The sequence below is a fragment of the Heterodontus francisci genome, chromosome 2 (assembly GCF_036365525.1).
Source record: "Heterodontus francisci isolate sHetFra1 chromosome 2, sHetFra1.hap1, whole genome shotgun sequence".
NCBI lineage: Eukaryota > Metazoa > Chordata > Chondrichthyes > Heterodontiformes > Heterodontidae > Heterodontus > Heterodontus francisci.
Genome location: NC_090372.1, coordinates 73,149,591 through 73,163,228, shown reverse-complemented (window position 1 = coordinate 73,163,228; position 13,638 = coordinate 73,149,591). Strand labels below are relative to the sequence as shown.

General features: G+C 44.4%; 1 protein-coding gene across 2 annotated transcripts in view; it reads right to left on the bottom strand.

Annotated features, from left to right (window-relative positions):
- snx10b (sorting nexin 10b) overlaps positions 1–3,787 on the bottom strand; it is a 118,698-nt gene extending 114,911 nt beyond the window's left edge. For both annotated transcript variants that reach the window (XM_068059099.1, XM_068059081.1), the window contains exons 1-2: positions 3,700–3,787; positions 2,705–2,931 (exon numbers count right to left, since the gene is read on the bottom strand). The gene's annotated coding sequence lies outside the window, so the exon portion shown is untranslated. The remainder of the gene's footprint in view (positions 1–2,704; positions 2,932–3,699) is intronic.
- Positions 3,788–13,638: the final 9,851 nt, after the last annotated feature.

The following is a 13,638-nucleotide window of genomic DNA, read 5'->3' as shown; positions in this document are numbered from 1 at the left end:
TCCCCCCTCTCTCTCTCTCTTCTTCCCCCCTCTCTCTCTCTCTCTCTTCTTCCCCCCTCTCTCTCTCTCTCTTCTTCCCCCCTCTCTCTCTCTCTCTCTCTTCTTCCCCCCTCTCTCTCTCTCTCTCTCTTCTTCCCCTCTCTCTCTCTCTCTCTCTCTTCTTCCCCCCTCTCTCTCTCTCTCTCTCTCTTCTTCCCCCCTCTCTCTCTCTCTCTCTCTCTCTCTCTCTCTCTCTTCTTCCCCTCTCTCTCTCTCTCTCTCTGCCCTCATTTTCTTCTCTCCTCTCCCCCCCCTGTCACCGCCTTGTCTGGCCGCTCCACTCCCCCCCTTCGCTGCTTCCCCAGTCGCTCCGCTTCCCCCCCCTCCTCGCTGCTCTCTCTGGCCGCTCCACTCCACTCCACCCCCCCCCCCCTTGCTGCCCTCTCGGGCCGCTCCACTCCCCCCCCCCCTCGCTGCTTCCCCAGCCGCTCCACTTCCCCCCCCTCCTCGCTGCTCTCTCTGGCCGCCGCACTCCCCCCCCCCCCCTCGCTGCTCTCTCGGGCCGCTCCACCAGCCCCCCATCGCTGCTTTCTCCAGCTGCTCCGCTTCCCCCAGCCTCTCCGCTGCCCCCCCCCCAACCACCACCTCCCTCCCACCCGCTGCGCTGTCTGGCTGCTCCACTCTGGTATAGTCGATCGAGCAAGTGCCTCGATACACAAAGTTTGGCTCGAGAAAGGAGGAACCCGATGGTACCATTTTGAATCAACTGGAAACCCTTTGGCAGGGTAAACAGTCATCATCAATTAAACATGGCCATAGATGCCATGGAGGAGGATCCTCCAGCCTCCTGTTGCAGGCACCTAAAATGCCATCCCAACCTCCACCTCTGCCAGTAGTAACCAGTCCGGTTGTCAGACCGAAACAACCTACACCATCCTCATCCCAACCCACTTTGGGAGATTTGTTCAGACAAATGGAAGGGAAGGATTGGGCGTTTTGACAGGTTAGTCCTACGGACCCCACCCAGAAGGAAAAAAGGTCCTAGGCACCCTCCTTACCAAATGGGATGACATAGGCCATCACCTAGGCCTGATGGTATGAGGAAACGGTTAAAACGACCAGGGGATAATGATTGTGATCCTGCAGATCTATCAGATGACCGATAACAAGAGATAAGGCACTTGTTTTGCAGGAAACCACTGCGCGGAATCAAAATGAAGACAACGTCCAACACCTCAATACTGCTGCTATCAATAATCCTGGCCATGGGAATGGGAAACACTATCCAATGTAAACCAGGAACGAGAGTACTCTGTTACACCACAAGCCATGCAGAATGTAGCCCTCAACATGGGACACTGTACGCAACGATAGGAGAACAGGTGACTCTACTTTGCAACATGGGTCAACTTAAGTTCGTATGCGGGCACATCAAGAAACTGATGCACATGGACTGTTGGCGGGGACTTCTAGGAACGAGAAATGGTTCACTGGTCAAATTCCCAAATCTAACCAGTGTGTGCTTCAAACATGAGACTTATCAGTATTGCAAAAAAAGGTCACCTACATGTGGGGTGCGTGTCAAAGATCAAGGTCGACAAGGGTATAAAGGTTGGACTCTCGGGACCATCGCAAGCGAGAACCCCAGGGACCAACACTCGAACGAGGAACCCGAGTCAGGGATTCAGTGACAGAACCGACTAGTCTGAAACTGATCACCTTGGCTAGACACGGGTAATGCGTATGCGAATTGTGAGGTTTGCATATTCTTTGTAACTGGTTTCTTATGTGAATTATTAAATATATATTGTACTCACCATTGGTGTCTGTAACATTTGCTGCTGTTACCTTGTTGGCGCTTGATGCCGGCCAGGAGTTGGACAACACAAATATAAGCAAAAGCTCAGAGGGCGCTACAAAACAACTGCTCCCCAATAGTAAATTTGAGGGCATAATGAAAAGAAGAAAGTGTAGATATAGCATTTTATCACATAATCAGGGTATCCCAAAATGCTTTACTTGAATTATTTAGCACATTCACCAGGAAACAAGGCAGACAATTCACACACAAGGCTCCATAAATTGCAAACTAGAGTAATAACCAGTTAATCTTCTTTCCAGATGGTGTTGTTTGAGGGAAGAATATGAAAATTCCCTGCTTTTCTTTGAATAATGCCACAGGACATTTTCCATCCACCCAAACAGGCAAATAGGGCCTTACTTTAACGCCTTACCCTAAAGACAATGCAGCACTCACTCAGTACTGCTTAAAAATGTCAGTATAGATTTTGCACTCAACTTCTGGTGAGGTTTGAACCTAGTCTTCAGAATCCGATACAAATTTAGCCAAATTGACACCTAAACAGAGGTTGCATGGGGCCTGTTGGCTTCCCAGTGCAGCTACAGTCCAGGCTCCTGGGTGTTTGCAGTGTTGATCATAAAGTGGAATTTCACAATCAGAATATTGATAAGATTCCACGATAATTACAGATGAGGAAGGTCATTCATTTCCTGTTTGGCTCTTCTATTCAGAAACACTTGACAGTTTCCACACTGCAGCATCTAATTATTTCCTAAATTCATCAAAGGATTTCACCTCTACTGCTTTGGGTGTCCACTCCATATTTTGATCATTATTGCTGTGCAGAATTCCCAATATCAGTTTTAATTGTACCTTTTACACTTTTGAAATCGTCCCTTTGTAATTTAAAGCAATTTTCCATACCATTTACTGTCTTGTACTCTTCTTCAAGATCATGGGGTTGAAACTATTCTTCGGCACCAGTATGAGTCATACGGTAGTGAATTGACAGCCTGTCTTGGATTCAAAAAGAAAATCACTTTCCCTCTTTCGAGATACCGCCGAAGTCCAATTTTATCCTCCACCTCTCTAACTCCTCCTTTCTAGACTGAAAAGCGCCAGTTTCTCCAATCTTCTGTCATAACTCAAACCTGCGATACAAAGGTCATGTGAAGTGGATAGCAGAGGACTCAGCTGTAATGCAACCCCCTCCTCCCCCTAGAATTGAACAACACAATGATATTCAAAGATCACACTGGGTGAGATACCAGGAGCTTGGTAACTGTGGAATCAAATCACGGCAAGTCAGGTGAGGAGAAAAGCTTACTGAGAAAGGGACCAAAACTTGAATTCAGTAAGAGAGATCTTCATTAAATGCAGATGGTTAATTCCTGAGATAGGTTTCAACCTGGATTCATTGGACTTTTATATGTAGTGGCTGTTATATACTTTACCTAGGAGTGCTTAATATTGGCTCAAAGAGTAGAATTTTTAAATCCCGACAGTCAGGATTGGAGCCGGGTGGGCCCGGAATTTCGCACTAACCGTCCTAGCGGTTCGGTGCCACGATCCAGAACCCGAGCCATTTTTAAAATAGCTGATGAAAGGTCACTGACCTGAAACATTAATTGTTTTTCTCTCTCCACAGATACTGCCAGACCTGCTGAGTATTTCTTGTTTTTATTTAAAGTAGCTGGCTCGGGTTCAGAAAGGCTACCGGCACGCAAGCAGCCTGTTAAGGCCCTTGTCATATGCCAACTAAAGGTTTCCAGTCGGCATGCAAACTATGCACTGCAGCTGAATCATGGCCAGTGCAACAAGGCAGCCTCACGGGGTTGGGGTACACTTAATCCCACGAGGAACCCGCCCTCGTCACAGCAATCGCTGCTAGCTACCCCTTTCAATTTTAAAAAATCTACCTTGTCTTCAGAGGGTGCCTCCATATTGAGGCACCCTTCCTCTCTCTTTACCTGCAACAGCAGCTCCCACCTCAGCTGGTGAGGCTGCCGATGTCGCAGTGCTAGCGGGCTTCCCATTGGCCCTCCAGGTTCGGGAGCCCACCCACCATCGTTAATTGGACGGCAAGCCCGCTCCCCTAGCCATTCATTGGCCTAACAGTTTGAAAACAGCTGTGGCATGTCAGGCTGATGCCGTGCGGACTTGGAACCCGGAAGTTTTCCTGATGTTGGGTCCTGACCCCATAAATAAAATCTCGCCCAAAGAGTCCAAAATGGAAATGTTTCATTCCAATAATGGACATACACATACAAAAGAGGTACCGTGTTATCTTTAAACTGTGATTATCAGTGTAAGTACTGTTCAGTTTTCAGTGATAACATATTTATGCTGCACACTACTTCAAGGAGAGGGAGTAGCAAATGCAATATCGTCCATGGTTAACAAATACCTGTATATGTAGTCACAGCTTGTTTTTGGCAGCTGGACCTTCCACAATAAGTGTTTGCAACCCAATAAGTAGACAAGCACAGCTGTTTTTTGAGGCCAAAAAAGCTGGCAGCCTCTCCCCCCAGCAGCATTACTTATGTTTGGTTTTCAAGATGCTGCTACCACCACCAGGAACCCTAATGAAAGCAATCTGTTTAGATGAATGTTGATACTCCTGGAGAAAGTAGTAAAACCTCATTTATTTTACAGCAAAGGTTCCATCACTATCAATAACAACTTGCATTTATATAGTGCCTTCAACATAGAAAAGTCTTGACACTTCAGAGGCAAAATCAGACAGAAATGGAGCTGAAGGAGGAGATACTAAGACGTGACTGAAAGCTTGGCCAAAAAGTTTGGGCCTTAGGAGGATCTTAAATGAGGTGGAGAAGGAGAGGGGTTAGGAAGGCATAGCTTCCAATGGTTCAGGAATTACTATTTAGCACAGACCCTGAACTGGACCAATCCTTGCCCATCTTTGGTTCCTCTATATCCTTTGGCCCCAGGCTCTGCAGGGCTTCCTGACATAGGGGTAATACACAAAGGGTTAGGTGTTCTTTCGTGCAGGCTGGTTTCTCCTTGAGTTTTAGTGAGAGCTTGCAGTTAGGGTCTTAATAGTATACAATGATACAAACTAGGATTAAGAACGCATACATGGATCATGCAAGTATATTTGATGAGGACAATTGCTTTGGCCTGAATGGGTGGCGCAGTGGTTAGCACCGCCGTCTCACAGCTCCAGGGACCCGGGTTCGATTCTGGGTACTGCCTGTGCGGAGTTTGCAAGTTCTCCCTGTGACTGTGTGGGTTTTCACCGTGTGCTCTGGTTTCCTCCCACAGCCAAAGACTTGCAGGTTGATAGGTAAATTGGCCATTGTAAATTGCCCCTAGTGTAGGTGGGTGGTAGGGAATATGGGATTACTGCAGGGTTGGTATAAATGGGTGGTTGTTGGTCGGCACAGATTCGGTGGGCCGAAGGGCCTGTTTCAGTGCTGTATCTCTAAATAAAATAGAATGTATTTAAGGATGTGAGAATACTTCCAGGTAAAGGCTGGTGGTGCTAACCACACCCTTTACATAATGAGAATTCGTGATAAAGATGGAATTTAAGGCTGTGTGTAGAGCTAATAGTAAGGTGCTAGGTTAACATTCCAGTGTAGTACAGAGAGAGTGTTGCATTATGAGAGCTGCAGTCTTTTGGATGAAACATTAAACTGAGGTCCTGTCTGCTTTCTTGGGCGAATGTAAAAGATCCGATGGCACTATTTTGAAGAGCAGAACAGTTATGCGCAGTGTCCTGGCCAATATTTATCCCTCAAATCAGCATCACATAAACTGATTATCTAGTCATTATCACATTGCTGTTTGTGGAAGCTTGGTGTGCAAATTGGCTGCAGCATTTCCTGCATTAAACAGTAACAACACTGCATCTCAAAAATACATCATTGGCAGTAAAGCTCTTTGGGATATCCTGAGGTTGTGAAAAACACTATATAAATGCAAATCTTTCTTTTTCTTCAGTCTACTGAATTAATAAGAGCAACAGCAATGTCTCTTATCTTGGTTGACCTGGTGAGATCAAATTTCTTCTGACATAACAGCCAGATACATTGGTTGATTGCTTATGGCATTAATATTCATTGTCAGTTTCCATCAACCGTCTTGTCCAGCTTGCCTGACGGAATCTGTGACACTCCATCCTGAGTGGAGTTCTGCTTTGTGTATTGTTTGATCCATTGCAGAAACAAGACCTGCTGAACTGCTTGCAAGACATGTTTTCAAACACAATGGTTCTGTCTTATTCAGTCATGCCAGAAAGTTTGTGGGTTCAAGCCCCAATCCAGAACATGAATACATAATCTAGCCTTACAATTCAATGTAGTACTGAAGAAGTGCTGTATTTTCAGAGATACTTGAATTTATGTGATGTTACATGAAGGGCTCATCTGCTTGCCTAGATGGAATTGGATAAATACTTGAAGGTGAAAAATTGGCAGTGCTTTGGGGAAAGAGCAGGAGAGTACGACGAATTAGATAGCTCTTTCAAAAAGTCTGCACAAGCATGATGGCCCAAATGGCCTGCTTCTGTGCTGTATGAATATAAATCATGTCATCGGATCACTTACATAGAGTTATCTCATTGTTCTGACCTACATCCATCCTTCAAACTCCACTCGCAAAACAAATGAACTAGTCCTTCACCACATTTGCTGTTAATGTAAAGATTAGCTACTGTATTTGTCTACATAAAATTAGTGGCTGGACTTCAAAAAGTAATTAACCAGCTGAAAAGCACTCTGTGCTGTGTGGAGAACATACAAATTGCTATTTAAATGAAAGCTTCTTTTCTTTGATTCCTGTAGGCCTTTAAACCCTGTAGCAGCCCAGAATTTTGCACACAGCAACCACAAACTCCTAAACACAGGCCTTTCCGGCACCAATTTAATTACCAATAGTGACACTGACCCTAAAATTATGTAAGGCCAGTGCACTAGGGTTTATGTGGATGATTGCTGACCCACTTCCAGTTTGGCTTATGCTACATTGGAAAGTAAAATCTAGGACATGAAGCTATTTCTTGTACGTCCAACTAGCAAGTGGCAAACATTTCTGGACTAGCCAAAGTAGGAGAACTGGACTGACTTTGTAGATAAACAACTGCAATATTAGCTGGGGATTGGGGACACAAACCCCAGAAAGCATCACACAATATTTTATGTCACTTATTCTGGGAAAATCAAATGTGGAATATAGGGAAAATTCAGGATCAGAGAAGGATGCTGTTCATCGACTGGTGCCAAAAACTAAATCGCTCTTAATGGTCCACTTCATGTCAAAATTGATGTTCATTTTTTCGTTATTTCCATGGGATCACTGTCACATATTTATTACCTGCTGCAAAATTAAATCTAAACTATTATTTGCACATCTCCCTTCCTTTCTAAGTGTCACTCAATTCTATAGTTAGTGGCAACCTTGAACATGGAATTGGGGTTCAATTTATCTACTTTCAGGTTCTTGAATGATATTGCCTTCAAGTTTTCTGTTCCAGAGGTTGTTTACACTGGAAATGTCTTCCAGAAACAACAACTCTCCACACACTGTGGAGTACAACTACTTGGTCTTCAAGTTTAGCATGGCATCAAGCAAACAAATCAATGCAAATCCTGAAGCACACCTGGAAATGTACAATGAAGCTTCCTTCAGACACACTGGGCAGGCCTGTCCATAGAACAATTACGGCACAGAAGGAGGCCATTCAGCCCAGCGTGTCCGTGCTGGCCGAAAAAACTAGCCGCCCAATTTAATCCCACCGACAGCACCTGGTCCAAAGCCTTGCAGGTTACAGCACTTCAGGTACGTGTCCAGGTACCTTTTAAAAGAATTGAGGGTTTCTGCCTCCACCACCATTCCTGACAGCGAATTCCAGCCACCCACCACCCTCTGGGTGAAAAAGTTTTTCCTCATGTCCCCTCTAATCCTTATACCAATCACCTTAAGTCGGTGTTCCCTGGTAACTGACCTCCCCACTGGGGAAAAAGGTCCATTCTGTCCACTCTATCCAGGCCCCTCATAATTTTGTACACCTCAATTAAGTCTCCCTTCAGCCTCCTCAGTTCCAGGGAAAACAACCCTAGCCTATCCAATCTTTCCTCACAGCTGCAACTTTCAAGCCCTGGCAACGTTCTTGTAAATCTCCTCTGCACTCTCTCCACAGCAATTATGTCCTTTCTGTAATGTGGTGGCCAGAACTGTACACAATACTCCAGCTGTGGCCTAACCAGCGTTTTATACAGTTCCAGCATCACATCCCTACTTTTGTATTTCATACCTCGGCCAATAAAGGAAAGCATTCCAAATGCCTTCTTCACCACTCTATCTACCTATCCTGCCACCTTCAAGGACCTGTGGACATGCACTCCAAGGTCTCTCACTTATTTTACCCCTCTCAATATCCTCCCGTTTATTGTGCATTCCCTCGCTTTATTTGCCCTCCCCAAATGCATTACCTCACACTTCTCTAGATTCAATTCCATTTGCCACTTTCCCACCCACTCAACCAAACCATTGATACTATTCTGGAGTCTACGGCTGATCTCTTAACTACACAGCCAATTTTTGTGTCATTAGCAAATTTCCCAATTATGCCTCCCACGTTTAAGTCCAAATCATTAATATATACCACAAACAGCAAGGGACCAACACAGAGCCCTGTGGAACGCCACTGGAAACAGCTTTCCATTCACAAAAACATCCGTCAACTACTACCCTTTGTTTCCTGTCCCTGAGCCAATTCAGGATCCAACCTGCCCTGTATCCCATGGGCTTTCATTTTACTTACCAGTCTGCCATGTGGGACCTTGTCAAATGCCTTACCAAAATCCATGTAGACCATATCCACTACACTACCCTCATCAATCCTCCCTATTACTAACTTAATGGAGTTTTTTGAGGAAGTAAGACATGACCTTCCCTAACAAATCTATGCTGACTATCCCTTATTAATCTGTGCCTTTCTAAGTGGCAGTTTATCCTGTCCCTCGGAATTGATTCTAACAATTTACCCACCACCGAGGTCAGACTGACTGGCATATAATTATTTGGCCTATCCCTCGCAACTTTTTTAAACAATGGTATAGTGTTCACAGACCTTCAATCATCTGGTACCTCGCCTGCATCTGGTGAGGATTTGAAGATGATCCTCAGCGCATCCGCTATGACCTCTCTGGCTTCCTTTAACAACCTGGGATGCAATCCATCCAGTCCTGGCGACTTATCCACTTTCAAGGATATCAGAACCTATAGTACTTCCTCTCTCATTATGCTCATCATATCTAATATTTCACACTCCTCCTATTTAACTACAATGTCTGCATCAACCCTCTCCTTTGTGAAGACAGAGACAAAAACTCATTAAGAACCCTGCCCACATCTGTGCATCCACGCACAAGGTCCCTTGTACATCTGATAGGCCCTATCTTTTCCTTAGTTATCCTCTTGCTCTCAATGTACTGATAAAACATCTTTGTGTTTTCCTTGATTTTACCTGCCAATAATTTTTCATGTCCTCTTTGCTTTTCTAATTTCCTTTTTTACATCACCCCTGCACTTTCTATACTCCTCTAGGCTTTCTAAAGTATTAAAGTCATAAGCTTTCTTTTTCTGCTTTAACATCCTGTAAGCTTCTAGATAACCAGAGGGCTCCAGTTTTGGCAGTACCGCCCTTAATCTATGGGGGGGGTGGATGTGCCTACACTGTGCCTGTAGTATCTTGCTTTTGAATGCCTCCCACTGGTTTGTCACTGATTTTCCTTCAAGTAGCTGTAGCCAGTCCACTTTCACCAGATCACCTCTCAGTTTCATAAAATTTGCCTTCCTCCAATTTAGAACCTTTGCTCCTATTTTATCTTTGTCCTTTTCCATGATTATGCTAAAACTATCTCTAAAATGGTCACCACTGTTTCTTCATCCACTTGCCCAAATTCATTACCGAAGACTAAATTGCACCCCCTCTCATTGGGCTTGTTACATGCTGGCTAAAAAAATTCTCTTGAACACAGTTCAAGAATTTTGTCCCCTCTGTGCCCTTCATACTTTGTATCCCAGTTGATATTGGGGTAGTTGAAATCCCGAACTATTAATGCCCTATAGGTTTTTCACTCAAATTTGCCTACATATCTGTTCTTCAATCCTCCTTTCACTACTGGGGATCTATAGTATACACCTAATAATGTGGCTGCCCCTCTTTTATTTGAGCTCCACCCATATGGCCTCATTTTATGATTCATTTAACATATCATCCCTCCTCAAAGCTGTTATGGATTCCTTAACTAATAATGCAACACTTTTTTTTTATCCCCCTCATTATCCAGCTTGAAATCTCTATATCCAGGGATTTTGAGCTACCATTGTTGCCCCTCTTTAAGCCAGGTTTCTGTTATAGCAATGATAGCATGTTGCCATGTATCAATCTGTGCCTTCAACTCATTGGCTTTATTTACTAGACCTTGCATTTAAATAAATACCCTTTAACACTGCCAAATTCCTGTGCTGCACACTTTTTAACCTATGCTTCTTCTGTCTTTGAGTCACTCGCTAATTTTCTGCCCTGAAATTGTCCCAAGACTGTGCTCAGGTTCCCATCCCCCTGCCAAACTCATTTAAGCCATCCCCAATAGCACTAACAAACCTTCCTGCAAGGATATTTGTCCCAGTCCTGCTCAGGTGCAGACCGTTGTACAGGTCCCACCGCCCCAGAAATCTGAAGCCCTCCCTCCTGCACCATCTCTCCAGCCACACATTCATCTGGTGTATTTTCCTATTTCTATACTCACTATTATAGCGTCCTTGGGAGAATCCAGAGATTACTACCGGTGAGGTCCTACTCACTAATCTCATTCCTAACTCCCTAAACTCAGCCTGCAGGACCTCATCCCTCTTTCTTCCTATATTGTTGGTACCAATGTAGACCATGACCTCTGGCTGTTCACCCTTGCCCTCCAGAATGCTCTGTAGCCGCTCAGTGATATCCATGTCTCTTGCACCAGGGAGGCAACATACCATCCTGGAACCATATCTGCGACCACAAATGCCTATCTGTTCCCCCAACTATAGAATCCCCTACCACTATTGCTCGCTTGTCCTTTCCCCTCCCTCCCTGCACAGCTGAGCCACCCATGGTGCTCTGGTCATGACTCTCTCTGCAGTCTCCGGAGGAACCCTCTTTCCCATTGGTACTCAGAACTAAATACCGGTTAGAAAGTGGGATGCCCTCCGGGGTCTCCTGTACTACCTGTCTTGATCTTCTTGTCTGGCAGCCACCCAGTGTCTCACTGCCTGTGCTCTTGAGGTCCGGGGTGACTATCTCCTGAAGTGTGCTATCCACATAGTTCTCTGGCTTATGGATGCACCACAGTAACCCCAGCCGCCGCTTGGGTTCCGAAAGCCGGAGCTCAAGCTTCTGCAGCCGATGACACTTCCTGCAGATGTCAGGCTGCTGGCCCCCTGTGGTGTCAAGAGCACAGCAGCTGCCTGGAGGCCCCCCTCTTCAGCCTATTTGGTTACAGTTGCAGCCGCAAGCTACACTGCGGCAGGGTGCTCCAGCAGCTGTGGCCATTTATTAAAACTTCAAATTTGTTACAGTTGTTGAAAGGGTATCTCAAGATAGTGATGCTTTCTCTCTCACCCTGCAAAGGCAGGCTGCAGCTCCTTCCATGCTGGAGGGTCCTCTGGCTGAGACAGCACGCCTGTCGTACTTAATTGGATGGCAAGCAGCCCTCGAGCCATTAATTGGCAAATTCAGGCAAAATCACTGTTGTGTAACTGCTTCCAAAAGTGCAGGGTCCCAACCCAAAATGCAAAATCTTGCCCAATGTTTCAAAGGACTGCAGAGTGAGGTACAGATTACTTTTCTTTATTTGTTCGTGGGATGTGGGCATCGCTAGCTAGGCCAGCATTTATTGCCTATTCCTAATTCACCACCATGTTCTCAAGGACCATTAGGGATGGGCAATAAATGCTGGCCTAGCCAGTGATGCCCACATCCCATGAATGAATTTAAAAAATTGCCTGAGGTGGTGGTGGGGATCTGCCTTCTTGAACTGTTGCAGTCCTCTGGCTGTAGATACACCAACAGTGCTGTTAGGAAGGGAATTCCAGGATTTTGACCCAGATAGGAGTTCCAGGATTGTGACTTGCTACAATGATCCTGAAAATAAGAAAAAACTAGAGGCTTAGTTATTTAAATAAAAAATCTTCCAAACTGAACTATGATAGTTTAGTGGTTTGAAACAAAACTATGATGGAATGGTTTTTTTGTAAAATTTACATTTTCTTGGCTCAGAATTTCTGGCTTTAAAGGGGTCAATGTTCTAGGGTTCCTGCTCAACACAGGCATCACATTCTTAATTAAACCAAATTTAGTTCTTTAAGTCAGGATTTTTTTGAGCTATAGCAAAGCTTCAAATCCCATTACAGAGATTGCTTATTTCCACTTGCGCACCATCATCCTAGCATCCAACTAAGATCCTTACTTTTACTTTCAATACCTCTTCTGACCCCTTAACTCCAAGATGTACAGAATTCAGTCAGCTGGCAATCTGCCACACACTAAGCCTCACTTACCCATCTTTACTGAGCTATCAAATTTTAAATCCCAATTTATTAATTTCTTCACAGCCTTGTCACACCAAACCCTCTAACTGGCTGTCGATCTCAATATTAGCTGTGTCAGGAAATGGAAGGGAGGGAGGAACTCAAGAAAATTTACAAACACCAGGGAAGTGGTACTGAACAAATTGTTGGAGGAGCGGGCTGACAAGTCCCCGGGTTCTAATGGACTTCATCCTACAGTGTTAAAAATAGTGGCTAGTGAGATAGTTGATGCATTAGTTTTAATTTTTTCCAAAGCTCCCTAGATTCAGGGGAAGGTTCCGTTAGATTAGAAAATAACGAATGTAACTCCTTTACTCAAAGAGACAGAAAGCAGGAAACTACAGGCCAGTTCGCATTAACATCTGTCTCGGGGAAAATGTTAGAAGCTATTAAAGACAATATAGCAGGGCATTTCAAAAAATTCAATGTAATCAGGCAGAGTCAACATGGTTTTATGAAAGGGAAATCATGTTTAACCAATTTATTGGAGTTCTTTGAGGGAATTATATGTGCTGTGGTTAAAGGGGAACTGGTGGATGTGTTGTACTTAGATTTCCAGAAGGCATTTGATAAGGTGCCACATCAAAGATTATTGCAGAAAATAAAAGCTCATGGTGTAGGGGTAACATATTGGCATGGATAGAAGATTGGCTAGCTAACAGGAAACAGAAGGCATAAATGGGTCATTTTCTGGTTGGCAAGCTGTAACGAGTGGTGTACCACAGGGATGTGTTCTGGGGCCTCAACTTTTTACAATTTATACAAATGACTTAGATGAAAGGACCAAAGGTATGGTTGCTAAATTTGCATATGACACAAAGATAGGTAGGAAAGTAAGTTGTGAAGAGGACATAAGGGGATGACAAAAGGATATAGATAGGTTAAGTGAGTGAGCAAAGACTTGGCAAATGGAGTATAATGTGGGAAAGTGGGAAATTGTTCACTTTGGCAGGAAGGATAAAAAAAGCATTATCTAAATGGTGGAGATTGCAGAGCTCTGAGATGCAGAGGGATCTGGGTGTCCTAGTGCATGAATTGCAAAAGGTTAGTATGTAGGTACAGCATGCAATTAGGAAAGCCAATAGAATGTTATTGTTTATTGCATGGGGAATTGAATACAAAAATAGGGAAGTTATGCTTCAGCAATACAGGGCATTGGTGAGACCACATCTGGAGTACTGTGTACAGTACTGGTCACCTTATTTTATTTAAGGATGTAAATGCATTGGAAGCAGTACAGAGAATGTTTACTAGACCAA